The sequence below is a fragment of the Triturus cristatus genome, chromosome 4_2, assembly GCF_964204655.1.
Source record: "Triturus cristatus chromosome 4_2, aTriCri1.1, whole genome shotgun sequence".
NCBI lineage: Eukaryota > Metazoa > Chordata > Amphibia > Caudata > Salamandridae > Triturus > Triturus cristatus.
The window spans coordinates 214108861-214133884 of NC_140586.1; the positions used below are offsets into that span (position 1 = coordinate 214108861).

At 47.9% G+C, this 25024-nt stretch overlaps 1 protein-coding gene across 10 annotated transcripts in view; it reads right to left on the reverse strand.

The window, feature by feature from the left end:
* The window catches only part of TNRC6B (trinucleotide repeat containing adaptor 6B), a 1192955-nt gene that overhangs the window by 476132 nt on the left and 691799 nt on the right, over positions 1 to 25024 (reverse strand). The gene's annotated exons all lie outside the window — the stretch shown is intronic.

Consider the following 25024-nt stretch of genomic DNA (forward strand, 5'->3'; position numbering starts at 1 on the left):
GGTTATCCACATCATTGCTTTAACTGAATTCTGACCCAGCTGAAACAGCAATATTAACAGTGTAAGAAATTTACCACAATTATAAAATAACAGTACATTTGGCTGAAATACACCACTTAAAACACCTTAACATAAAATTAGACAGGAAATGGGATGGAAATGTAGAAGTACATCTAGGACAAAAGCTGTCCTTTTAAGAACCTTAGAAGCCTGCACTATTCCATCACGTCCAGCTCGGTGACATTTAAGCAGTTTGTTTTTGGCCATAAGAAACTGCAGACACAAGTTCAAGATCTGCAACCCTTAAAACGGGTGTTGGGAGGCGCTTTTATGAATCCAGAAGGACCCTCTGATATTCATGTAGGCTTGAATAGAATAGCAAATTAACCTTTTTTTATAATTCTTTGTATTGTTATTTAATCATATACATGGGCGATACAGTCAACTCTCCAACAGGATCTTAAATCTGCATTTGTCATCGGTACATAGATGTTGTACTGCTCTGATTCGTACATGTAGAGCAAAACAATGGTAACAAGGGATAGAGGGGAGGGAAAGGGGGGGGGGGGGGGACTACACAATCTGCACTCAGAGGATCTGCTATCATTATAGTATACAGGATGTGGGCTATAATGTGTGAGCCAAATACAGCACACGTAATGATATATCTCCTCACATGGCGGGGTCCTTCACATTAGACAGATGCAAGGAGAGCTGTCAGCGCCTATGCCTCCCCCCGCGTTGCCTAGTACCGGAAGAGCAGCCAGATACGTTTCCGATGGGTACCAAATAACTTAGGGGCAAGCGGGCACCGGCATTAGTTCCCAATAAGCGCTCAATTGTTCTTGGCAATTTGCTGAATCCTTAAATCAGTTCGCAATGCGATGAGTTTTGCGTCTCCCCCAGCACATCACCACGCAGCGCAAGCATGAGTAGAAGCACAGCCAATGTACGGCCTTCTGAAGGGGAGTCGTTCACATATGCAAACAGTGCAACACGAGGGGAACACTCCAAATCATACCCAAGCATCGAATCTTGTGCATCAAACACTTCCCTCCAGAAACTGCACAGCAGTACACTCCAAGGACAAATGCTAAAGGTCGCGCAGGGCACCGCACAGCGCATGCAACGCTCATCCTCAAGGAGACCTATTTTGTGTAGTGTGAATGGGGGTGCGATTAAGCATGTGTAAGTACTTAAAGTGAACAAGGCACAGCTTATAATTAAGGGAGAGCGCGCGCAATTGATTGCAACAATACCTCCACCAATCATCAGACAAAGGGGTATCAAGAGCTCCATCCCACATGTTGCGGCCTCCGAGTTCTCGAACCGGTGCCGTATCTTGCATTCTCACGTATAGTCTAGTGACTAGGTGGGAGGGGGAGGTAAGCATCACCTCTAAAACAGGGAATGCGGGCGGTGCTTCTAGAAAAGAGCGGTGCATCGCCCCAAGAGTGGCTCGAAGCTGGTAGCATGTGAAAGGGCTCGCTGTGACTGTTTAAAGTAGTTATCCGGGTAGATCAAGCTCAAACCCAGGGAACGCAACCAGGCTAGAGTGCCAACCTCAACAATATTGGGTGGTCAGGGTCTCCAATGAATAACACCGAGGGGGCATTTAGGCGCTCTAGGTCAGCAAGTCAATGAAGCTCCCGCCATGCCCATACGGTACAGGACACGGTTTCAATTTGTGCATGTGGACGCCACTGTGGCAGGTAAAGCACCATCTTGAGGGGGCAAGGCATGGACATGTTCAGGCGCCGTGTGAGCTAGGAACTGTCTCAGAAAAAGCCAGTGATGTGCAAATTGCACCTGGGCGCAATTAGTCGTAAAGGTCAATGTCCGGCGCACCAACTCCCATGCTCGAAGGGGAGCGTGAGCATTTCCCAGGTGATTCTTGGCTGCCATCCCGCCCAGCCCCGCCAGGGACACCAAACCAGAGCAAAGTCTGCGGTGGAAGGGCAGTGATAGTGGGATTGGTAGGTTTATGAACATGTAGAGAAACTTAGGGAGCACTACCATTTTAGAAATGGAAACCTTTCCAGTCAGAGAGAGTGGTAGTCTCCGCCAGCTTGCAGCATGTTCCTCCAGCCACATCATCAGTCGCCCATAGTGGTCGCACCATAGAAGGTCAATATCACTGCTAAGGCAGAGTCCGAGGTATCTGATCGGGCCAACTGCCCATTTGGGTGGGTGTTCTGGACTGAAAGTCGTTGATGGCTCAGTAAAGGGGAACAGGACTGCCTTAGCGCAATTAATACAGATACTAGAAAGGCCATCATCCCAGGCTAATTTGTGTAACAGGGGATCCAGATTGGTCTGGGGGTCCCTAACATATATGGTGACATTATCTGCAAACTGACCCCCAGAGGGGTCGAAATGTCAGGCATCTATGTGCTTGGTGCTGGCGCAGCCAGGACGCAAGTAGCTCCATAGCGACTCTACCATTGACCAGCTAACAAGTTACAGGTTGGCTATAAAGAAGCCGTATCAAACTAATAAAGCGATGGCTAACTCTCAGGTGCAGCAGCAAGGCAAAAAGGTATGGTCATTCTAACCAATCAAATGCTTTAGTAGTGTCGAGGAAAACCGCCACAGCACTTAAGTGTGGCTCGATGGTGTAGAGGAGAGCAAAAAAACGTGCACAGGTTGTGTGAGGTAGACCTTCCTGGCACAAATCCGGATTGATCGGGTCTCACAATGACCGGCAGGAGTGGCAGTAATCGTGAAGCAAGGAGCATGGCCAGGATCTTGCTGTCCATGTTAATCACGGATAGAGGGCAATAAGATTTAGCCAGGCTTAGGAATCGTTACGATGAGAGCTTCATGCAATAATGGGGGCAGGACTCCTCATACATCACAAGGAGAGAAGGTGCAGGTGTGTGCACAAATTTGTTGTAAAAAGCGGCTGTGAGGCCGTCTAACCCCTGTGGCTTGTCAGACGACATACTGGTTATGACTTGTACAACTTCCTCTACCGAGAAGGGCTCACCCAATTATTTCTAATGGCCCTCTTCCAGCCACAGGAGCAACACAGTCAAAATAGTTGTGTAAATCTGGAGACAGAGTGGTCTGCATAGTCTGATACAACGAGGAAAAGAAATTGACCATTCGCCTTTCAATAGCATCTCCAACCCACTCGTCATTGTTGTCATCCTGTAGTTCCGTGATATAGTCATTCACCCAGGGTTTGTACAGCATATGTATTAAGGTCTTATCCACTCTATGTCCCTCACCGTAAAGCCTGGCGCAAGCCACCCTGTCCACATAATTAGTCTGCCGCTGGGCAGCCTTCTCATACTCCCCCGGCTTACTTCTAATGGTTGCCATCACTGCCGCATCACAGCCTCATAATACTGAAGCTTTAACTCTCTAAGCTCCCTTTCCAAATTCAACAAGTCACCGCACAGCGATCACAGCACCCCGGTTTGCTTTGCAATCCATTTGCCCTGGATGATAATCTTAAAGACCTCCCATAGACTTGAGCGCAACATCTAAGGCCTATCGTTATCTATTCTAAAATTGCGCTTCTGATTTCTTCTCTAAATATTTGGTTGCGCAATGCCTTTGACTGCAGTTTCCATGTGAATGCCCGCGGAGAGGCGAACGGGGAGCAAAAGCTCCAATTCGACCGAACATGATCGGACAATCTATGTGGGAGATGTGAAACTTCCCTAGACCATGTGTCTATGTCGCACGCGGCTAACCAGTAATCTATTTGCGACCAGGTGGCGGGCGCAGTAGTAAAAAAATTATTTCAGCAATGTTTGGGTGTCTAGCGTGCCAGAGATCTACAAGACCATAGTCAGCCATGAGTAAGCGCAGTTGGGCCACTGCTCTGGGTGGGGGCGCACGGAATTGCTGTACCGGTCTGCCTCTGGATCAAGAACACTGAAATCCTCAGACCAAATTGTTGCACAAGCGAGACAGCAAGCAGCCATACCTTGGTAAAAAATTGGGAATGATCTGTGTTTGGTCCATAAACGGAAATGAGCTTAACCGAGTGGCTATACAGAACACCCGCCGGCATGACATACCTCCCCTTTTTGTCCCAGACTGCGCTCCTCTGACCACATCGCTCCTCTGACCACATCACTCCTCTGCAAGGAAGTATGGCCACGCCACGATCAAAATTTAAGTAGTACGCCACAAAACGTTCACCTACCCACCCAGCTCTCAATCATGCCTGTGTGCTCTCAGTAAGGTGCAGTTCCTGTCAAAAACAAATATCTACTGAACGTCTTTGCAGATATGCTAGCAGTTGTGTCTTATGGCGGCCGTTGAGACCACGTATATTCCAGGTGATTATCTAAAAGCAGTCAGTTAAGGTTATCACAATAGATCAGACGGCTCAATCGCAGATGCAACATTAGCCATGTTACACATAGGAAGACTGCGCTGAGTAGTCTAAAGAGAGCGAAAGAGAGGGTAAGGAAATACAGCAGCTAAAGGGGGGCGACAACTGTGTCAAACATTCCGCCAACTACCTAATCGGGACAAATTATACTAACCCACCCGTTTTGCAACACCCATCAATAAATTATAGTATGTATACAGGAAATCATTATGCGGGGGCGAACCAGAAGTCCAGAGAACACCCAGCTTTAACTAGCTAAGGGCTGGAGATGGGAAGGATTATGTTACTTACCGTGTAAGCATCTATTCTTGGCATGTAGAGCTGTAGATTCACATCCTTTGCATGCTTCTGTAATCTAGTGTTGAGTCCGAATATTTTCAAGTTGTTTTTCTTCGAAGAAGTCTTTTCCAGTCACAAAGTAAGGTGACTCCTCCCTTCTGTGGTAGTGAGCATGGGCATTGACTATTGTAAAACTGTTTTCCGGCAAGAGAGCAAGCATGGAAAAATGAGTAGTATAGAGATGTCCATGCGTGCATAATATGAATAATGACTGCAACAGCCAAAGGTGTCCAGGGAGGACACATGTGAATCTACAGTTCTACATGCCAACAGATACTTACAGGGTAATTACATAATACGTTTGAGGCATGTGTGCTGTAGATCCACATTCTTTGCATAGATTGTAAAGCAGCAACCTCTGAAAGCGGTGTCTAACAAGTGGGTGTTGCAGTTGTTTGAAAAAGCGTTCTTAGGACTGCCTGTCCTACATTAGCTTTTTGGCATGCTATTACATCCACACAATCGTGTTTAGTGAACGTACGTGGCTTAGACCATGTAGCTGCTTTACAAATGTCACCTAAAGGAATGTTAGCTAAAAAGGCCATGGATAGTCACTTTTTTAAAAATTTGCGCTAGGAGGTATAGACAAAGGTTATTTTGGCTTTAATATAGCATGTTTGAATACATTTAACAATCCATCTAGAAATACCAGATTTAGAGATAGGTTTCACTTCACAAGTGGGAGCAAAAGCAACAAAAAGTAGTTTTGCACAAGTCTTTTGTTCCATCAGTAGAATACAATAATGCTCTATTGACGTCTAATGTATGTAGAGCTCTTTCTGCTACCGAATCAGGTTGAGGGAAGAAAACTGGTAACTCAACTAATTGGTTAGTATAAAAAAGCAGAGACTGGAGGAGCTTTGGGTTAGTGCGAAGAACCACTTGATGGAGTTGGAAAAATGGTTCTTCTAAGGTAAATGTTTGAGGCTCACTGACATGTCTTAGTGAAGTGATAGCAATCAAAACAGTAACCTTCCAAGAATGAAATTGCAGTGAAAAAATGTGCAATGGTTCAAAGGGTGGACCCATAAGTCTTGTTAGGAGAATATTAAGGTTCCATGCAGGTGGAACTTTTGGTGGTATCACTCTTTTTAGTCTTTCCATAAAGGCTTAAATTACTGGCACTTTGAACAGAGAAAAGTGTGGTCTTAGTTTGAAGATACACAGCCACTGCTGCAAGGTGTAGGCGTATGGATGTGTATGCAAGGCCTGCATGATGTAGATGTAATAAATAAAAAATGTGTTTGTATAGAAGCATATAGTGGTTCAAATGTTTGGTTATTACAATAAATAACAAACATTTTCTACTTTGTTGTATAGCACGCTCTAATGGTAGGTTTTCTTGCTTCTTTAAGAATTGTCGTGCAATCTGATGGTAGATTTAGGTATCCAAACTATGACTTCAGGAGCCAAATCGCTAGGTTAAGCTCCTTGGGGTTTGGAGGTCTGATTTCTTAATGGTTCAGACTGAGGTGGTTTGAGGTGAGGTGAAGCTTCTGGTGTGGAACTACGGAAAGCTCCAGTAGTGTGGTGAACGTATAGTTTCTTACCTGTCGGTGTAGTTTTGCAGCTTGAAGACTTTCTGGATTCACTATGCTGTGCATTATTCCACCATTTTGTGGTTGGATCTGGAATCGTAGTATTTTCTCTCTTTTTTTTTTCGTGGCCCAGGTGGGCGGCGACGTCCCACCATTTGGTGTCCTTCGTGATGTCGGCACGCTTCCTGCGGTAGCTCCCACCTTTAGTCGCCATCTTCGGATTCTTATTTCTCTTCTTGTGTTAATCCCGTTTTCTCTGTTATTTTGTAAAGTCTTGTTTATCAGTAACCCCTTACCTCCTGTCTCATCTTTCTGGTGGAGGAGGGTGGGTTCGCAAGAGAATCCAGAAAGTCTTCAAGCTGCAAAACTACACCGACAGGTAAGAAACTATACGTTTAGCATAGTGAATCTTTATGGATTCACTATGCTGTGCATGGACTTTGTAGCGGTTTGTACTTATTGTGGTGGCTGGGTGGAAAATGAGCACTGGTTACTGAATGTGTGTTGCAAGACCTTCTGTTCCACTTGCACTTCTTTGTTCATTTGAATATTCACACAGTAGTTCTTAGTGAACGTATGCACTGAAGACCATGTTGCCGCTTGGCAAATGTCTTGGATAGGTGTGTACACTAGAAAAGCAATTGTTGCTCCTTTCTTCCTTGTTGAGTGAGCCTGAGCTGCTCCTTGTAACTGTTGTCCTGCCTGCTTGTAGCAGAGGTGAATTGTCTGCGCAATCCATCGTGCAATGGTATTCTTGGTGACTGGTCGTCCCAGAAAACTGCTTGCGAAGGAGACAAAGAACGATTTTGTTTTCCTGCATTCCTTTGTTCTCGCTATATAGTGCATTACAGCCCTTCTGGCGTCTAATGTGGAGAGTCCTTTCTGTTTTTGTGGTCTGTTTTGGGAAAAAACTTGGAATTTGGACTGTTTGGTTAATATGGAACCGAGACACCACCTTTGGCATGAAGTGTGGGTCCGTCCTCATTACAATCCTGTCCTTGTGTATTTGTAATTAGGGCTCTTGGAGTGTGAGCGCTTGCAACTCACTTACTCTTCGTAGTGACGTGATCACCACTAAGAAGGCCGTCTTTAGCGTGAGCATGTGCAGTGTAGCCTTGTGAATAGGTTCAAAGAGTCCCTTCATCAATTGAGTTCGCACTACATTGAGGTTCCATGCTGGCATCCACTTTTTTTTTGGAGTGGGTGGGGGGTTTGGGGAGGGGGATTCTCTTGGCCCCTTCCAAGAATCTCTTCACCACTTGAGAGGTGAAGAAACTTTTCCCAGTTTCTCCTCTTGTGTAGGCCACCACCGCAGCCAAGTGCACCCTCAGGGATGTGTAGCTTAATCCGCTTTGTAGCAGGTGCATTAAGTACTTTAGTACTGTTGATTCCCTTGTGACCGTCCGTTTCTCCTTGATGCACCATTGGGAGTACCTCTTCTATTTTGCTATGTAGCACTTTCTTGTGGTAGGCCTCATTGAGTACTGCCATAGTACTCGCTGGTAGTCTTAGGTGCGCAAATTCTAGGTCTTCAGGAGCCATGCTGCTAGGCTGAGACCCTCTGGTTCTGGGTGAAGCACCCTTCCATTCTGCATTGTTAACAGGTCCCTTCTTCTTGGGAACCTGTGTGCTGGTTCTTGTGCCATTTCCACTATATGCGAGAAGCAGGACTGTCTGGCCCACTGAGGTGCTATCAGTATGTCATGTCAATAAGAATTTATAAAGCGCGCGTACACCGGGGAGGTTTCATGGCGCTGGTAAAGCCGAGAAAACTGTTCAAAAAGGAGAGTTAGAAAGCCAATCGGAAAAGCCAGGTTTTTAGAAGACGTCTGAAAATAAGAAGAGTGGGGGAAAGACGGATTTCAGAGGGGAGGGAGTTCCAAAACTGGGGGGCCGGGACAGAGAATCTGGCTCCACCGGTACGTTTGAATTTGAAAGTGGGGGTCGAGAGAAGATTCTTGTGAGCAGATCGCAGGTGACGCGTGGGGGTGTATTTTGTAATCATGTTGTTAACAAATTTCGGGCTGAGTCCATTGAGTGATTTGAAGATGAGGCAGCAGATTTTAAAAGCGCTGCGCTGAGCAACAGGCAGCCAGTGCAGATGCTTCAAGACGGGGGTAATATGGTAATGCCTAGGTTGGTGAGTAATGAGTCGGGCTGCCTGATTTTGTATAAGCTGGAGCTTTTGAGATAGATGAAGGGGAATGCCAAAGTACAATGAATTGGCATAATCGATATGTGACATAACCATAGCAATAATGACTTGAATGCGGGCATCATAAGTAAGGTATTTACAGATTTTCCTAATTTTTCGAAGTTGGAAAAAGCAGGTGAATACTACCGAACTAATCTGGGGTTTCAAGGTTAGGTCTTGACTGATATGTACTCCCAGGCTTTTAGCTGTACTAGAGGGGATGGGAGGCTGACCCAGTTCGCCGGGCCAGAAGTGGGGTCCCCAGGGATTTTTAGTGATGCCGCCAGTGAGGACGACTTCCGTCTTGTCCGGATTAAGTTTTAAATGATTATTGTTCATCCAAGTGCTGATAAATAGCATAGTAGTTTGGAAAGCGTGAACTGATTCAGGGGTGGCGCTGATAGGGAAAATGAGTTGGAAATCGTCGGCATAATTGAAGGTGCAGACTTTCCGATCCTGCAAGGAGCGGACAAGAGGACGGAGGTAGAGATTGAATAGTAGGGGTGAAAGAGAGGAGCCTTGGGGCACACCACAAGAGGTATGCACACTAGGAGCAGTGAACTGGGCTGTTCGAACTGCCTGGGAGCGATTTTCCAAAAAGGAGTGGATCCAGCTTAGGGCCAGGCCCGAGACACCTACCTCCCTGACACGGTCGACCAAAATAAGGTGGTCGACCGTGTCAAAGGCAGCTGATAGGTCAAGTAAGACCAAGGCCTGTGGGGAGCCTTTGTCAACCTCACCGCGGAGGGTGTCCAAAACGGTCAGGATGACCGTCTCGGTGGAGTGCGCAGGGCGGAAGCCAGCCTGCTGGGGGACAAGAAATTCAGATTTCTCCAAAAAATCGACAAGGCAGCTGGTAACATGGGCTTCCAAGAGCTTGGCCAAAAAGGGGAGAAGAGAAATGGGCCGATAGTTGGCGAGAGTGGCAGGATCTGAACCAGTCTTCTTCAGAAGAGGAATAACAATGGCCTTTTTAAAGGAGATCGGGACGAAACCTTGAAGTAGGGATTTGTTAAGAAGATTGAGAGCAGGATGTGGGAGTGTAGTGAAAATTTCGTTCAGAACGCTGGGGGGGGGGGCAACAATCAGTAGGCGAACCAGATTTGACTTTGGAGAGAAGTTTAGCAAGAGTAAGATCTGTTAGTAAAGGAAAGTGAGATAGTAAACTAGAGTTGATGCTAGAAGGGGGAGAAGGGGACGAATCAGGGGTGGCAGAGATACTGGACTGAATTTTCTTAATTTTATCAATGAAAAAAGTGTTAAGAGAATTGCAAAAGATTTGAGATGGTGGGGAGCTGCACAGGGTTCTTTCAGGATTAGAAAGCTCGTTAACAATGCGAAAAAATCTCCTTGGAACGATTGGTAGCAGAAAAAATTTTGGATGAGAAATAGGTGGATTTTGCCGTTGCGATGGATTTTTTGTAAGAGTTCCGAAAGTTACAATATAGCAATTTATCTTCTGGTTTATAATTGCAGCGCCATTTCCTTTCTAATTGCCTGAGGGTAAGTTTGAGGAGTTTAAGTTCATTGGAGAACCATTTTTGCGCATCATGAGGACGGAGGGTGGAAGGCTTTTTAAGGGGAGCAAATTTATCAGAGGCAGTCAGAAGCCAGCTAGTGAGCTGATCGTTGGCTGAATCAAGGATGGGATTGTCCAGAGGGGCGGTATTCATCAAAAAAAAAAAAAAAAAAAAAAAAAAAAAAAAAAAAAAAAAAAAAATCGATGAAAGGTGCTTTCTCCAATTTGTTCCAGTTTCTGCGGGCGTAAGTGGCTAGGTTGGGATTTTTAATCATAACCTCAATAGAGAGGGAGAAATGAATGAAGTGGTGATCGGACCAGGGACAAGGATCTACAGAAACCATGGAAACCAGAATGTTCGTGGTCCAAACCTGGTCCAGAATGTGGCCTTTGATGTGGGTGGGTATGAGTATGTGTTGAGTGAAATTGAGCTCGGTAAGTAGCTCGGTGAGCTCAGCCGATTTAGGGCCACCAAGAGTGTCATTGGCCCAGTAGTTGAGGTCGCCAATGAGTAAGACCCTCCCATGGTTAGTAGCCAAATGGGCTATCTGTTCAGCCAGGGAATGAGGGAAATGGGGCATACCTTGAGGGGGCCTGTAGAGCAAGACACACACAAATGAGGGATCCCAGGATCAAGCTCTATGTTTATAACCAGGTTGTCAACCAGGGGAAGTCTAGTGAGGGAAGAGTTTTATAACTAAAGTTGTGGCGAGAGATGATGGCTACGCCACCACCGGCTTTCCCCTGGGGGCGATTAGCCTGAGTGATGCAGTAATCCGAGGGCAGTGCCGCCAGAATGTCAGGAGAGGAGTCTTGGGACAGCCATGTTTCAATGAGCAAGAGTAAGTCGGGCCGTTCACATTTGAGTAAGAGAAAAATGTCAGATTGATGTTTCACCATGGAGCGAGTATTAAGATAAGTGACTGAAAGTGTGCAACCCTTGTGGTCCTGTTTTAGCAGCAGGCTGGGGGTTTTAATTATGTGAACCTTATGTATTTCAGGGAAGAAGTCCTGTAAACCAGGATTCCCTGTTTGAAAATACTGGAGCGCATGTAGGGGCTAACAGCGGAATTAGCAGGAGTAAGGTGAAAATCCAGTAACTCGGTAACTGTGTAGGAGATTCGCCGGGCAGAACAACCGGCCCCAGGGCCCGGAAAGGCGCAGACGGGCTTGCCTTTGGCACCCCGCCAGCGCGCCCGCTGCGCACGTCCGCTGCGCCTCCGTGCTGCTATCGGCATGAAATAGCCGGTGGTAGCCTTGGCTCCGCCCCCCTGCGTGCTGATAGGCTGGAGAAAAAAAAGAGTCAGCCAGCAGCTGCGGACCGGGGGAGAGCGAGCGAAAAGAGCGAGGCAAGTCAAATTTCACAAAAGAAATATCACAGTCACAATATTAACACAGTTTTTAAAAGATTTCCTTTTCGTAGCAGCTACTAACAGTACTTTGTGCAAGCAGAGTTTCGGCAATAAAGTATCAGTGTCATGTTGCTGATTCTGCTGAGTACCCTGTGTATCAGTGGTATTGGGTGAAAAGCGTATGCAAAGCTCTTTGACCAACTTATCCATAGCGCATTCCCTTGGGACCGGTGGTCCGGTTGTCTGGATGCGAAGTGTTGGCATTTTGAATTCTGGTGTGTTGCAAATAGGTCGATTTTCTGCAAAAGCTTCTCTATTTCCTGCTGGTTGAGCTCCCATTCGTGGGAAGCCGACATCTGTCTGCTTCCACATTTTCCTTTCCTGGGAGATGTATTGATAGTAGGTCTATTTTTAGTGGGATGACCCATCTCCAAATTTCCTGTGCAAGCCCTGATAATGGTACTGATTGCATTCCTCCTTGTTTGTTGATGTAGAACATGGTGGTTGTGTTGTCTGTTTGGACCAACACCCTGTTCCCGTACAGCTCTTTCTGAAAGGCTTTTAAGGCTAGGAATACAGTCTTTAGTTCCAGGTAGTTGATGTGTCTGACCGCATCTTGCTGCGACCATAGACCCCTCACCTTGAGCTTGTTCATGTGGGCGCCCCACCCCAGCTGGAAGGCGTCCATTGTGATGGTCACTGTTGGAGTGGTTTGTGTGAATGGCTTCCCCTGTGATAAGCTTTCTTTTATCCACCACGCTATTTCCTGATGCACTGCGTGCGTGACAACCACAAGATCTTCCCAACTCCCTGTGGCCTGTGACCATTGCTGCTTGAGCCATTCCTGGAATGGTATCATGTGTAGTCGAATATTTGGGACTAGGAGGATGCATGACGCCATCATTCCCATCAGTTTGCTCGCCGTCCTCACTGTCAGAACTTGCCCCTTGCGATAATGACGCGTTTCCTTCAGTATCGCCAAAGTTCTCTTCTTGCTGGGGAACACTTTGGCCTGAATGGTGTTGATCTCTGCCCCTAAGAATATCTTGATCTGTTCTGGTTCTGTTGACTATTTCTCCCACTGGATCGAGAAACCCAGTCTTGTCAGTGTTAGTATGACCTGCTGGATGTGTAGTCTACATTGGGCGTACGAACTTGCCTTTACGAGCCAGTCGCCGAGATAGAGGTATACGTGTATTACTTGCCTTCGTAGGTGTGATGCGACAGCTGCTAGGCATTTTGTGAACACCCGTGGTGCGGATTTGAGGCCGAATGCCTATAATGTGAACTGGTAGTGGCTTTGATTGAACACAAACCTCAGCAGACGCTTGTGTTTGTGGTTGATGGGTATGTGGAAGTATGTGTCCTTTAAATCTATAGTAGCCATGAAGGTCCGTGTTGTATTTGTGGTATTACCTCCTGTAGGGAAGTCATCTTGAACCTTAGTGTTCTTATGAATTTGTTCAGGAACCTTAGATCTAGGATAGGTCTTAGTGTCTCGTCCACCTTTGGCACCAGGAAGTAAGTTGAGTAAATCCCTTTGTTCCCTTGGTACCACCACTATTGCCTCCTTGAAGAGCAGTTCTTGTGCTTCTAGCTGCAAGAGCGAGAGTTCCTTTGCAGAGTGTGCCCTGTTTCTTGGCTTTCTGTTCAGAGGCTGTCTTTATAACTCTATACAGCATCCGTATTGTATGATGTTTAGTATCCATTTCTCCGATGTGACCTTTCTCCATTCCTGGGTGAAGTCTTTTATTCTTCACCCTACCGGTGTTGAGTGTTCGAGGTGCTGTTTGTCGAACGTTTGGCTGGAGTTTACCTTCATATCCTTCCGCCGACCCCGAGGTGTTGCTAGGGTGGGGGCATTTTCTTTGATGAAGTCGCTTGGTTGAGGGCTGATTTCCTCCTCTCTGTGTTTGTCCTCGTCCGTTTCCGCGCCCTCAAAAGGACTGACCCCGGGGCTGGTACTGCCAGTTCTGCTGCTGCTGTCCCTGCTGTTGCTGGCCTTGATTGTTCCCTTGGTAGCCTTGCTGGAACGTTTGGTGCGATGTGGAGGGCGTGTTGCCTCCCCTACCACCCGGTCTTCTCGTGGGTGTGCCCCTTCTCATACCCCTGAACGCCCCCATGGATCTTCCTGTTTCGTGGTCTTTAAGCTGTGTCAACTTGTCATCGACTGGCGTGCCAAACAGTTGCTCTCCATTTAAAGGTGTTTTTAGGATGTTACTTTGCACCTCTGGCTTGAATCCTGAAATTCTGAGTCATGCTCGTCTTCTCTCAGTCACTCCTCTCATCATTAGCCTGCTTGATGTTTCTGCTGCATCCAATGCCGATTTTAGGCATGTATTCGCCATGCTTTTCCCCTCTTCGACCAGGTGAGTTGCTCTTTGCTGGTACTGTTCCGGTAGATGTTTTAAGAACTGTCCAACTTCATCCCAGTGTTGGTAAGCGTGCCTGTTGATCAGGGCGTTTGAGTTAGCAATGCGCCATTGGATTGTTGTTTTTCTCTCCACTTTCCTCTCTGTGAGATCCATCCTCCTACGCTCCTTGTCTGGAGGTGGTCCTGCATTAATGGGGACATTGGCCCTCTTCCTAGTCGTTGCTGCAATAATGAAGTCAGCTGGCACTGAACCTTGGATGTATGCAGGGTCCTGTGAAGAATGTTTGTATTTCTTCTCAGTCCTCGGGGTCACAGTTTTGCATGTTGCAGGCTCCTTAAAGGCCTCTCTTCCTTGATCCAGCACTAGTTAGCATGGGCAGGAATTGGCTCCTAGTTTGTTGTGGCAGTAGAGTTTCCAGGAGGAAACATGGTTTTGGCTTCTCTTCCTCCATTTTCACCCCGTAAGTCTGTGCAGCCTTCTGCACGACCATGTTGTAGACCCCCATGTCGTCTGGTGGTGAGGACCTCGAAGGGTACAGGTCTACCCCTTCTTCCGGTGATTCTGTGTCGAGATATTGCCAATCCATGTCTTGCGCCTCAGAGGGTGTCGAGTACCGGTAGGATTGACTGTCTTAGTCGCCTTCACCCTCGAAATAGTAGTCTTCATCCCCGATTTCCTCGACTAGTTCAGGGGTTTGCGGCGGTTCCGCGTCTTTGTCGTCTCTTTCGACTTCGACCGCGGGTTTCGGCGGGATGGTGTACTGGCTCATCTTCTCGAAGTCCTTTTTCCGTTGAAGGATGCTCGCCATTTCGGCCTCGAGCCTCCTCTCCATCTCGGCGGCGTGCTCGGCGTCGAGGGCTGGAGCGCTTCTCTTCGTGGCCGTCAACGACGAAGTCTGCCCTTCTTTTCTCGGCGCCGAGGGTCCTTTTCGACGTACTTTTTTCTCAACGGCTTTCGCCGATTGGGAGTCCTTTTTGAAGGATCCGCTCGGCTGACTGTCCCTGGTAGCTGTTGCTTTCGTCAAGTGTTTCGACGGCAGAGGTCCCGTCGAGGACTTTGCTTCACTTCTGTGAGTGTTGCTCGGGGCATTTGCTTCACTCTTCCGAGTGTCGCCTGGGTGTTTAGGGGTCGACTACTCCCTTACCTCCTTCGATGTCTTCTTATGGACCTCAACGACCTCTTCTGGTCCTTCGGTGATGTTAGTCTCGGAGCGATGGAGGTGGACCCTGGCCCTGCATGTTGTGGTTCGCCCTTCTCTGCCTCTACCTTGCTCTGAGGGTCTTCGGTGTAAACGCCGAGCAGGCGTTGCAGTCTTTGCTGCTGTGGTCAAGCGGCAGGAGGTTGCAGACTGGATGCTGATCCTTCTGGGCGTACTTGTGGTGGCAATTGGTGCAAAACGTGAACAGTGATTTTGTCCATCCCCGCGCTCAGGGTGCCCCCTGCGAGCGCATCCTCCGAAACGTCGAGGTTTTGGTCGCCAAACTTCTCCCTCGTCGCTCCGGGTGCCTGACCTGTAGTCCGGTGTAGTTCAAAAGTTGCTTCTTCGTCGATTTTCCTTGATTCCTCTTCCAAAACTCTGGAACTCTTCGTTAACGATCCAGACCCAACGGTGGAAAAAAGAATCTGAAGATGGCGACCAAAGGTGGGAGCTTCCGCAGTAAGCGCGCCGACATCACGAAGGACACAGCCCACCTGGGGCACGAAAAAAAAAAGAGAAAATACTACAATTCCGGACCCAACCACAAGATGGCGGAATAATGCACAGCATAGTGAATCCAGATTCATGCTGCAAAACCAAGGTTGACGAACCTAGGTGGAGCTATCAAAATGAGGGTGTGAGATGTTTGCCTGAGCTTGCAAACCAGAAATGGAAGAAGAGGGACAGGTGGAAAAGCGTAAGTAAACATTCCTGAATAGTTTGTCCATAGAGCATTGCCTTTGGATAGAGGGTGTGGCAGCCTGGAGGCAAAGTTTGTGCATTTTGAGTTCTAAGCTGTTGCAAAGATCTATTTCTGGAAATCCCCATTTATGGAAGTAGGGGAGGATGACTTAGGGGTGGAGTTCCCACTCATGAACTTGTTGCCCCATCCCAATGAGGAGGTCGGCAAATTCGTTCATCCATGGAAGTTGTTCTACAAGCAGGTAGATTTGTGATGTACTGCCCAACGCCAAATGGTCTGAGAGATGTGTGATAAGTGTAGAGTGTATGTGTCTCCCCCGTGAGAAAGTGCCATCTTTTTGCATGGTCACCCCCACTTTCTGCTGTACTGCAGATGTACTTTAGTACTTTAGTGTGCCCTGGGCTCCTTCCAAAAAGGTACCCAGGGCCTGTGTTCTTTCCCTAAAACAACATTGAAGACCAAACCCAATTGGCACTCTGGCCACAGGTCAGCCCCTGGTAAATGGTACCACAGGTACCCAGGGCACTGTGACCAGGGAAGGCCTCTAAGGGATGCAGCATTTATTGTGCCACCCTTAGAGGCCCTAAACCTTTACACTCACACACTGCCTTTGCAGGATGCGTGTTTTGGTGCAGAAGTGAAGAGTCGACAAGGCATACATCTGTGTGTCATGCCTACAACCCACTGCCCTGGCATATTTCAGCCACCCCTCTAGCTGGGTGCACTATACCAGTGGTGAGGGTACAGATGCATGGGCCCTGTACCTCTACAGTGTCTAAGTCACTTCTTAGACATTGTAAGTCGCAGTAATGCCATTAAGAGTATATGGTGCTGGGACTTTGTCATTACGAACACCACAGTACCATAATGGCTTTACTGAAAACTGAAGTTTGGAATCAAACTTCTCAGCACATTAAACCTACACTGATGCCAGTATGAGATTTAATGAAAAATGCACGCAGAGGGCATCTTAGAGATGCCCCCCTGAAAAATGAACTAACACTAGTGTCCAGGCCAAGTGGCTGCTCCCCAGCTGCCACCACCAGAAAGGTTTCTAGACACCTGGGTTGAGAGCCTGCTGCTCTCAGGGGGCCTGAAACAATGCACATCCTGGGACAAGGTGCCAAGCCTCCTCCCCCAGGATGGGCAGGGTTCACAAAGGGGAAGCTTCAAAAGCTTACCGCCTTTGAGAGATTCCCCAGGCCTATTGCTTCTTCCAGCAACTGGTCCCCACCGGTTCTGACCCCCACTTTGGGCGGGAGAACTGGCGGGAAAATCAAGTGAGGAAGGGAGGTGTGCCCACCTTTGCCAACCCCACCCCCTCAGGTGGGGGAGGTGAGGTGAAGCACAACTCTCAGTCCCTGCCATCTTGCAGATGGAGAGACCCAGCCAACCAGAATGAGGCACATGCCCCCCTCCCACTGGAGGGTGGCATAATAGGGGGTGTACCCACCCCAAGGAAGGGACCTACTGGTCCCAACCTTTTACTTGCGTGCAATGCACCTAAACCTAGTATTTGGGGGCACCCCTGAACCTTGCTTCCTCAGACAAGCAACAACCAAGAAAAAAAGAAGGACCGAATAGCCGTGCAGAATCTAAGAAGAGAGGGGTGCCCACAGACCAAGCCCCAGCCCTACCGGCCTGTCCCCACCTCGAATCTGCAGAAGCGAAACTCTGGTGTGTCCTGTAGCCAGCAACCTCAAAAACCCCAAGGACATACCCTGCCTTCTGAAGAAAATACTTTGTCTCCCGTGAACACCGGATTTGTTCACCCACAGACTCCAGCTCCAGCAAAATCCACATGTCTGCACAAGTCGCCCACGGCCCGAGTTCGAGGGGCCCAACACCACGAGGTGGTCTCCCCGGGGATCCTGACCAGTGATCTGGTGATCTTTGGCCTGCTTCGAATCTCCCAGCGAAGCCTGCAGCGTCTTTCTGGAGGATCCCCCCAACCGCGACTGTAGCCGGTAAGAGAAACCCGATGCCTAAAGACACCCCTGCACCCGAAGCCCCACGGCCTTGGGGGGGCCAACCGATAGTGTCCCAGCATCACCAGGCATCCCAACTTACCTCTCCAGCTGGTGGTCACCTCCAGAAGATCTTCGTCCCTGAGCCTGCAGTCTTTGTTTAAACCGGAGAATCCCCATTGAAACAAACAGGGCACCTAACGCCAAAACAGCACTCTGCACCCAGCCACCCTGCTGGTACACTCTTTGTGCTAAACAGTATGCCTCATTTGCCTTGAGCCTAACACCAGGAGCTTTGCTCCCACAACCCAGTGGCCTGCTCGTAAGCAGCCACCAACCGGAGGCCCCCTATACCCTATTGGATAACATGGGCCTCAGCACTCTGCACCCGGACACCCTAGTGCCGCTGAGGGTGTAACAAGAGTGCATCCTTGACCCTGGGGGAAATCTTGTTCTAAACCTAGAAGCTCAACCCCAAAGACCGATTACTTACCTGGTAATCGTTAACTTCGTTTCTCTCCATAGGAACCTATTGACTGTTTTTCTCTGAAAAATATTCTAAGTGTGGAGCTGATTTGTATGGAAACCTGAAATGTTACAATTGTGCAAAACTTTAGTTACCTTTTCTCTAGGAAATGTCTAAGTGTGATATCTAGGTATATCACACGGAGTATAAAAAGTAACTTAAAAAGTAATCTAAAAAGTAACGAAAAAGTAATATGAACAGTAATTTCAATACCATGACTTACCTGTATCTCAAACAACTGTATTTGAACTTGCATTTACTTGTAAACACTGCATAATCTTTTGCAAAGCATTTATTTCACTTACCTGGGCCATGCATGGCTTGGTTCTAGAAATAAAATAATAACAATATTTTTTATACAAAAACAATTGGTCTTTGAGTGTGTGACATCATTTGCTGATTGAGTGTGTACTACAAATGCTTAACACAAAACTGATACAGCCTTCCAGCTCGCCCACACTACGACAAATAGAGAGTACGGTGCTATCTACTTTTACCTCTGCCTACCTTTAGGGTTCCACTGGACTCTGTGCACACTATACCTCACTTTTAGTATATACAGAGCCAGCATTCTGCACACAACTCCTCAACCCCTGCTTTTGTACATACTAGTCATATTGACCGACCAGATTCGGACATTTTGACCGACCGGATTCGGACAACTTTCCCTATCAGGTGAGGTAGAAATGGTTTTAGCTCTATGAACAGATAGAAGCTCTAGGTAGTTGATGTGGGTAGACTTGCATATGGTGTCCCATAGACCCTGAACTGTTCGGTGTAGTACATTGAAACGTAATACCTCACAGTGAGGTGAAGATACTTACTTGGAACATTAGAGGTATGGGTTCCATGGCTAAGTGTTATAATATTTAGAATTACTTAAAACGCCGGGGAGTGCAGATTGCTTTGCTGCAGGAAAACCCATTGGACGCAAGAAGAGGTGGGCCGGTTGAGGAGAAGATGGAGGGGGCAGGTTTATGCTACTGGATACTCTGCTTTTTCCCAGGCATGTTGGTATGCCCGGGGGTTCCCTTTGAAATGACCCATACTTTGACGGACGCTGAAGGAAGGTATGTGCTAGTGACGGGACGACTATTGGGTCAGGAAATGACCATATGCTGCTGTTACGCCCCCAATCATGATCAAGTGGCTTACTTGACATCTCTCTCAGCACACATAGGAGATATAGGGGCGGGGCAGATGGTGGTGTGAGGTGATTTTACCTGTGTAGCGCATGTACATTTGGACCGTTCTTACCCCCCTACCCCCACCCGGTGGGAGTGCAGGCGCACAGGACTACAGTGGGGTTGCATGAGTGGATGACACACTGGGACTTGCATGATATATGGCGCTTCCAACATGGTAGGGACAGAGAGTACTCTTACTATTCGCACTTACACCACCTCCATACTCTGATTGACGCATTTTGTTGCTCACAAACACTTGGCACCCTCACCTACTCCACCGAATATTTGGGCCGCACATATTTGGATCACGGCCCATTGCTGTTGACTTTCCGCCCTCGGCGATACAGGCCCCCAATACTTGTGTGGCGGCTTAGCCCTGTGGCCCCGGATAATGTGGCATTTGCAGAAACACCGTTGGGCTACAAAGGGAACTCCATAAAGAACAAACAGAGATTGAGGGGGACTTGCGCACCCTCGACCACATGTAGGGGCCAGATCCCAGGTCCCGCAAGCAATTGCTGGCCAAGCGCAAGCAGCATGAGGAGGCTCTGGATAGGCTGCGAACACACAATTACAGAGCATATATGGACAGGGTGCAGAGCAAGTTGGGGAAAGCGGGTCGGCTCCTGGCGTGGCTTATTAGACCGGAATCACGGGGATCCCCTATTACCTGGATCAATGTGGCAGAAGATAGGACTGAGTATGACCCAGATAGGATCAACCGTGCCTTTCAGACGTGTTATGAGACACTGTAACTGGCGTCGCCAGGCCCATCGTGCGAAGAGATTGCTGCCTTTTTGGCCCCTTTGGCCCTAATGGCGGTTGAGAGCGATGCGGAGGACGAATTGGAGGGCCCGATCACCCTTCAGGAGGTCATGAGAGCCATGGCACTGCTGGCAGGAGGTAAAACACCTGGCCCACATGGCCTGCCTGCCGAGTTTTATACAAAGTACGGTACTGAGCTGGCCCCTTGTCTGGTAATCATGTATAATGAGGCCCTTCAGCTGGGCCGTCTACAGCCATTGACACGCTCCACTACTGTGATACCACTTCCCAAGACAGAACGCTTGGAGGGCTGAGTGCAAGACTTTAGACGGTTATCCATGCTTAATACTGACTTTAAGTTGCTCAGTAAGGTGCTAGAGCTCCGACTGCTTCCTCATATGACCCATTTGATCCACCCAGACCAGAACGGGTTTGTCCCCTCCCGCAATACGTAATTTAATTTGCGACAGCTATATTCAGTCTTGTACCACACTGAGGCGAAAGACTTGCCTCGAGCTGCGCTTCTCTCAGTTGACCTGGAGAAAGCGTTTGATACAGTCAACTGGGATTTTCTTTTGGAAGTAATGTGGAAGATGGGTCTAGGCATGAGCTGGCTGAAGTGGGTTCAGCTGTTGTATACGTCCCCGATGGCGCGGGTCAAGACAGGTGGCACCATCTCCCCGGAATATGCAATAACCCGCAGGACCAGGGGTGCCCCCTGTCCCCACCTCTGTGCGAGCTGCCAGTGGAACCATTAGCAGCACTGTTTCGTGCAGGAGGTGAGGGACTGGGGATACTATTGAACGGGAGAATATACACAATTTACCTGTACGCAGATGATTTATTGATTTACCTTAAAAACGCTGCCAGGGGGGCGGATTCTGCTTTTGCGTTGCTGGAGAGGTTTGGCAACCTGTACGGCTTACGGGTGAATCATCTTAAGATGCATCTGTTTCCCGGTTGCTGGTCCCTCCCCTAGACCTGAGGATCTCTCTGACAAGCACAACTGGACATCGGCTTACTTTCGGTATCTGGGTATCCAGATCTTCCACTCCCTGGAGGATATAGGGTAACTTGGGGAAGGCACTGTGCTCACTGCTCTCCAACATGGCCTTTTGGAGCTCTCTGCGGTTGCCCTTGATGGCTAGGATCTCCCAGACAAAAATGGTCATGTTGCCCCGCTTACTGTATTTCTCTGCCAATCTACCGATCTTGATGTCTGCGGGCTGGTTTAAGCCATTGGACACACTAGTGCAGGACCTTATCTGGGCAGATGGAAGACGCAGGGTCGCACTGCAGACGCTGCAACGCCCTATCGGGGAGGGAGGACTGGGGGTGCCAGATTTTGAAATGTACCAACTGGCCGCACAGTTGCAGTGGCTGGCGCAGTGGCCCGAAGGGGTTAACCAAGAGGGCACACATCTAATGGAACCAGGGCAAGCACCCGCGTCTATTATTGGCCAAATTATTGAACTCTGCCACGAAGGTGCCCTATACATCGAAACTACAAACCACTGCTTTACGATGCTGGAGGAGGTGCATGGTCCGACTTCCGATAAGTCTGAGATACACGCCGGAGTTGCCATTGATAGGGCTCCCTTATGGAGACCCCAAGGTGATCTTTGGGACAGAGCAACTGTCGGCTTGGACTGAAGCGGGGATAGATACAACCAGGGATTGTTCTCAGGATGCTCCCTTTGGCGAAGCTGGTGGAGGGCTATGGACTGCCTCCCGGCCAGTTTCTCTTGTACGAGACGCTGATGAGGACTTTTGAACAATTGTGGGGCGCAGGGTGGGATGAGCCGGCAACGTATGGGGTTCTTTATTCAGTGGTCACACTGCGCACGCCCGGGCACCAAATTAAGTGGTTCTACGCATCACTGTTGGAGGCATCCCTGTCCCCGCTATTAGATTTACAGGGAAATGGGAGAGATGTATTAAAAGAACACTCACTGACGCAGAGTGGGGGTGTGTATTAAGATCTCCCAAGAAGATCTCCCGTAATTCATGCCTCAAATATTTACAGTTTAATTATGTCCATATGACTCTGCATCGCATACATGCTGCATTTGGGGGTGAGCCCACTGAGTGTCCACAATGTCGACAAATGGATGCGGACTTCCTACACATGACGTGGAGCTGTACGATTATACAACGGTTTTGGGAAGCAGTGGTGAGTAAACTTACCGACACATTCGGTCGTGCGTTGCCTCAAAAGATAGAGGTTTGCCTCGTAGGGCTGTATCCCAAAGCGCCTAAGCGTAAGGTGGGAAGTCGATTTATCGACCTGGCCCTGGCCAAAAGGCGAATCGCGATCACCTGGAAATCAGCAGCTGGACCACAGCGGAAGGCAGGGCACTGCACAGGGAAGAACTGAGGGGCGTACGTAAGTGCCTTATCGCCGAGGCTTGGAGAGAGGTATTATTCAACTGGGAACTTCCGAGCTGCCCAAACAGCGAGGAGGAGAGGGACATCCCCACCACAAAGAACCTAGTTGTGAGAATGTACAGAGGGGAGGTAGGAGACCGCAGGAGAAGAGACGCCATGATTTCTGACCTATACCTGTACTGACCCCGGCCATTAGCTTCCCCCGAGTAGCGTTCACCTCTTTTGGAAGCTCTCCCGGTTTACTCTCTCTCCACCCCCCCCTTCACTTAGTTGTAGTTGGTTGATACTATTTCGAGAATGGGCCTGACTCAGACGACAGATGGACGACTCCACTTGGCTGGGCCAGTGGTGGTGAGCGACCCCCCCGCATGGAGAGTAGTGGCTAGAGACAGTATATATGAGGACTGCTTTCTGTTTTTTGTTTTTTAAGATTTAGTTTCATGGCTTCCCTCTGTAAAGGCATACAAACTTTGATTTTCACCAGGTAGTGCGCCTCTCGTTGACAAGTTTGGGCCCTAGGCATTGCAAGTAGGAATGACATGGGCAAAACCAAAATATAGGATTGAGTGGGTCTGTTTTGCCCACACCCTGTGACATGTACCGAGTAGTATCTGTTCCATTTGATTGCGTCACTGCTTATTTTTGTATTGTATGGAATAATCTCAACTTGAGGCCAACTGCCCGAACAGATAGACATTATATATACTGCGTTTGTTAGATATCACATCTTGCATTTCTTTATGTGAATGTTTTATATAGGATTAGAAATGCAAATAAAAATATATATTTTTAAAAACTGTATAACACTGTTAGCGATTCCAAATGGGGTCGCAAAATGCAAGGCTCATCAATATTCATGTGCCACTTGCAATTTGCGACCCCTCTGGGAATGGCCAGCCTCAAAGGAATGGTGGCCTGCTGGGGTCAACAAAACACCATGTCTGTGACTGCTTTTAAATGCAGCCCGATTTCCTTAAAGGAAAATGGGATGCATTAAAAAAAAAACATGAAACGTCCCTGGGACCAATGCCTGCCTTAAAAAAAAATATTTTCCACTGCAATCTTAAAGGGGGAGGGGTCCCCTAGGAACCCCTTCCCGTTTGCGAGTGCTTTACCAGCCTTCTGAGAAGAGTGGTAAACTGTGACTGTTTTGCGACCGCAATTGCGGTCACAAAAGAGTCATACATAAAAGGAGGACTCGCTATTAGGAAGGGACGCCCTCGGAACACCCCTTCCTAATAGCGACTTGCTATTCCAATTTTGCGAGTCGCAAATACTTTTTGCAAATTATTTGCGAATCGCAAAATGGGAATAGTACATGGCCAACACGTTTTTTGCGGTAGCAAAGGGGTCTGAAACCCCTCTACGACCGCAAAAAAACTGTCGTACATCTGGCCCTAGATCTTTTAGCTGATCCACTAATTCACTCCATTGACGTGCTAAGTATTCCTGTAGAGGACACATGTTTAATCTTGCATGAGGCACTATAGCAATGCATGATGCCATCATTCCTAGGAGTTGCATGAAAGTTCTGACTGTTAGATACCTGTTGCTTTGAAACTGTGGTAGCAGTGTTTGAAAATTGTGAACCCTGGCTGCATTGGGATAGGCCAAATGCGTTTGTGTGTTTAGCATAGCTCATAGATAGCGCTGTAGCTGTGGGGGTAAAAGATGGGATGTTTGTGCACGGACAGTGAATCCCAACTAATGAAGATTTATGGTAATCTGAGTGAGTTGCAAACACTTGAGAAGTGTGTTGGTTTTGATGAGCCAATCGTCTAGATATGGAAAAACATGAATTTGTTGTGATCCTAGATGAGCTGCTACTACTGATAGACATTTGGTGAATACTCTGGGTGCAGTGGTGACTCCGAATGGGAGTACTTTGAATTGATAGTGCTTACCTCCTATCACAAATCTGAGAGATTTGAGATGTGCTGGGTGAATAGGAATATGAAAGTATGGGTCTTTAAAGTCCAGTGTTGACATGAAGTCGCCTTGCTGGAAGAGTGGAAGCACCTGTTGAAGTGTGACCATACGAAGTGTTTCGATAGTATGCATTGGTTTAATGGCCTGTGATCTAGGACTGGTGGTAGAAAAACATCCTTTTGGGGGATTAGGAAGTAAAGTGAGCAAACTACAGACCCTTAGTGCTCAATTGGTTCTTTAGCTCCTTTTGTTAGAAGAGCTTGTACTTCTTGTTTGAGCAGTTGTTGGTGCTCTAGAGAGAGTTTGTGAATGTGAGGTGGAATATTGGGAGGATTGCTGGTGAGCTCCAGGCAGTAACCATGTTGGATAATGTCCAAAACCCATTTGTCAGCTATAGATTGCCAAATGGTTAAGAAATTGTTGCAGTCTTCCCCAGACAGGTGTCTGACGGTTGAGGGGAATTGTTAAGTCACTGCTTGTTGAGAGATGGCGAGGTACGTGTTGGTGTACCTCCTTCTTTAGAATAAATGCAGAATCCTCTAGAGGGGAAGGATTGAGTTTGAGGCTTGTAGGAAGATTTGATGGCATCACTGGAGGCACTTTTTGAGCCTCCCCTATAAAATGAAAGGCGAAAGGAACCTCTGTTAGAGGGTGGCCGAAGAGAGCCCACAGTATTTGCGGTTTGTGTCT